Here is a 4,271-nt window from a genome sequence, read left to right on the forward strand (position 1 = left end):
GTTCTTTTCTTTCTTTTCTATAGTTTTTATTTTATTTTTGCTCTGGTTTGTTAATTGCTTAACCACCAAAGGACTTTTGTAAATCATGTAGCTTGTCACATGAACATCATTGCATTATATAGCAATGCCACAAAAAGCTGAAGGTCTTTCGAAAAGGTTTAATTATTTTAGAAATCGAAAAGGCCAAGTGATGTGCCATTGGTCCACTGTTTTAATTTCTAGGGGCATTTCTGGAGTTTCTAAATTGTTGGTTTTATTTTTATAACAGCTTTGGTAATTTTTGCAATATTGTGAACATTTTAGTTTTTAGTGTTTGAAAACTTTTGTTGTTTGTTTTTATTTTAAATTTGAATTTGAATTGTTTTGAACTAACGCTAGTTTATCAACAGTAACCTAGGTGACGTGGCATCATTAGCAGAGGTTTACTGTAGCCTAAATATCCAGGCGTCACAAAACTCGAGATATACTAGAACTGAACAATGTCTGTTATGTTAGCATACATTTCAGTTGTCTCTTTGTCATACGTATCCGTGCTCATGATGGCACTGTTTTGTGTCTTCCTACCTTCGTCTCGTGCAAGGGTGTTGTAGCACACATCTCCAACAACGCAAGATTGATAATGTCTTACCCGAGTATCAGGACCCATTGCGAGTGAGTAAAGGGCATCATCAACTGCCTGCCCATCCTCCCGCATCTTCTTAACCTATGGTTAGAAAATACACAAGCTGATCATCTTATGTACTCAATATATTAAAAAAACTGAGAGTGCATTTCAAAAGCTTACATGGCTCTTGAACCATTTCGCAAATCCTGCCATAACCAGTTTGTCAATGTTTCTTGGATTTTGCGGCAGTAACTCCTTTTTGTAGATGCTGCACAACATAGTGATCGCGTTAAACATCTAAATATATAAGAATGTGCTGCAAGTTTATTAGATTATGATGTATAAGCTGCAGTTCCTAGCACTTACTTGATATAAGGTAGTATCTTAGGACAGTTATTCAACACATACCAAACCATTTTGTCCAAATCTTTAGGTTTGTCCTCTTGTCGACTCTTCCCTATAACTCAAACAGAATAATCGAAAACATTGAGCCTGGGATTGTCTTCATCCACGTCTTTGCTAAGCTGATCAGCTGTTTCAATGTATTTTGAGCAGAATGTCAACGCTTCTGTAGCAATGTAGGCCTCTGCAATGGAACCCTCGGGTCTAGCTCTGTTCCTAACATAGCCCTTGAAAGTGCCTAGTCGCCTTTCAATAGGGTACATCCAGCCATACTGTACTGGACCTCTAAGTAGTGCCTCATCAGGTAGATGAACAGCCAAATGCACCATCACATCAAAGAAGGCTGGAGGATATATCTTCTCAAGGTCGCATAGGATAGTTGGTATCTTGTCTCTAAGATGCTCCAAAGCATCTATCCTGATATTTCTACTGCAGAGTTCCCTGAAGAATTGTCCAACTCTACAACTGCTCTGTATAAGTCAGGGCGGCCCAATCCTCTAAGGATAACAGGTAAAACCCTTTGAAGTAGGACGTGGCAGTCATGAGTTTTCAATCCTTGTACCTTGTTTCCATCTGCACTGACTCTCCTTTCAGGGTTGGAAGCAAATCCATGTGGGAATCTCACACATGACAGGACCTCGCAGAATTCTTTTCTTTTTACCTTGTCCAAGACGTACACATCTGGTACCATATCCCGTGGTTTACCTTCATCTTGCACCTGCAAATCCTGTCTGATACCCATGTGTGTCAAATCAATCCTAGATTTTAAGGTATCTTTCATCTTGCCTTCAATATTAAGAAGTGTGCCGATAATGCTGTCACATATATTTTTCTCGATGTGCATCACATCAAGATTATGCCGCAGATCCAAATCTTTCCAATACTCCAAGTCCCACAAAGTGGACCTGTGGGTAAACAATAATCTCTCTTCCGCCCTCCCACGCTTCCTTTTCCCGCTACCATTATCAGGATGGTTTCCTGGTGTAATATGTCTGACCTTCTCTAATTCCACTTGCAACTCATCGGTGGTGAGCCTCTATGGCGCATCACGGTTTTCATGCTTTGCATTGAACACATGTCTTCGATATTTTCTAGGATGCGGCGTGTCCTTGGCAAGGAAACGGCGGTGTCCAATGTAACAGATCTTGCTAAGTATTGCGTATGACAGCGGATTCCTGTCACTGCAAACACATGCATTGTAACCATGTGTCGTTCGCCCTGACATAGTGCCCAAAGCCGAATAATCATGGATGCACCAAATTATAACAGCACGCAGAAAGAAATCAGCTGGTGGGCTGCTATATAGGTCTCGAGTGAGAACAACCCTCCATAGTTGTTGAAGTTCCTCCACAAGAGGCTCCATGAACAAATCAAAATCCTTTCCAGGACTTTTTGGACCTGGGATGAGCAAGGCCATCATGTAGTTTGATTCTTTGGTGCAGACATTTGGAGGCATGTTCTAAGGGATAACAAGCACTGGCCACATGTTATATGTGGCGCTCTGGTGGCCAAATGGGTTAAATCCATCTGAAGCTAAGCCAAGTCTAATGTTTCTCGGGTCAGCAGCAAAATTCGTGCTTCTTATTGAAGCTTTTCCACTCACTACCATGTGATGGATGGCTCATTACATTCTGATCTCTGTACTCCTGGTTCCTAGAATGCCACAGTACATCCTCTCTTGTTTCAGCATCATGAAACAACCTCTTCAATCTTGGTGTAATTGGAAAATGTCTCAGAACATTATGAGGAATCCTCTTCACAGCATCGCCATCTTTCCATCTTGATGATTTTCATTTTGGGCATTCACTTAAGTTGGCATAATCCTTCCGAAACAGAACACAATTATTCTTACAAACATGGATCATATCATATCCAATTCCAACTGCACGAAGGAAATTCTTCATTTTACTGTAGGTGTGTGGCAGCTCAGACGCATCTAGGAAAGCTTTGCGGAAAGCAGCCAACATCGCATCGAATGATTTGTTGGTCATCCGCTCAGATGTCTTCACCTAAAGAAAGGTGACCATAGCTGAGAATACTGACAGCTTATTTCCTGGGGTGACATCCATGTTGCATTGTTCCAACATGCGGGCCCACCGTTTTTCTTCTATAGGTGAAAGTTCACGGGATGCACGAGCATTTCGTAGCATTGTTTCAATGTTGGTCAAACTCACTGGCTCCGCCACCACCACCTCCTCCTCCTCCTCTTCCACCTGAGCATCAGGCAGATCAAGATGGTGATCTGCTGCTTCCACGTAGTCAATAACATTGACGTTCACAGCTTCACCATGATGAACCCACCTAGTATATGTGACCGACATCCATACAAGTGTAGATGATTTTGCATAGTTGACTGGGGTCTTGTAACTGAATTCATACAACTGCTACACGGGCAGAGCACATCTGATTTTGGACCACCGTACTCAGCTCTGATAAAGTTCATGAAGTTTTCAACCCCCTCGACATATGCAGCGGAGATTCTTCGAGCAGAAGTTATCCAAGTCCTGTCCATCTGTTAGACATACAAATTAGTTCTTCTACTAGATATTACAGGAAAAACATATATGCTTTTTTATGAAGTCCAGAAGAAAATACCTAGGTCGATGTCTAAAGCTATGGCAAGATATTTGGACGAGCAGATCTAAGTAAAGAAATATATGTAAAGCTAATTCCGCAAACAGATTTGAGTTCTAAATTATGGCAGGCTGTTTCAGCAGTCAATGAGGCCGAGCACACAGCCATCGAACTATCGAAGGCCATCGCAGCAACAAAGATCGAGTATAAAACGGTGTAGAGCTATTCCACCTAACAGATTGGCTACTAGACCATGGCAATCTACGTCACAATAAATATATGGCAGGATAATTTAGCAACTAATCGGCCTTGGCATGCCATCTCAGCTAAGCAGATTGAGTGCAGAACAGGGCAAGGAAGCTTCTAAAGCAGAGCATATTGACTGTAAACTACTTCGGCAAACAGTGAGATTAACAGCGTCTATCAGCTAACATTCAGTGCTAAACCGACATGCACGGGACCTCAGTCTAGAATGCGCGTACCGTGGGAGAAGCTGACCGTCGTGCGTCTCCACACGAACGTCGCCAGCGGTGGCGGCGCTGACCGCCGTGCGCCTCCACAAGAACGTCGCCAGCGGTGGCGGCGCGGCTAGAGGACGGCAGTCTACGAGAGCGTACTATGGGAGCGAGAGGATCGCCGTGCGTCCCCTCAACGAACCGCGGTGCCGACGTATCAGTGTGGCGGGGAGGGC

Source organism: Triticum aestivum, chromosome 3D (assembly GCF_018294505.1).
Source record: "Triticum aestivum cultivar Chinese Spring chromosome 3D, IWGSC CS RefSeq v2.1, whole genome shotgun sequence".
Lineage (NCBI taxonomy): Eukaryota > Viridiplantae > Streptophyta > Magnoliopsida > Poales > Poaceae > Triticum > Triticum aestivum.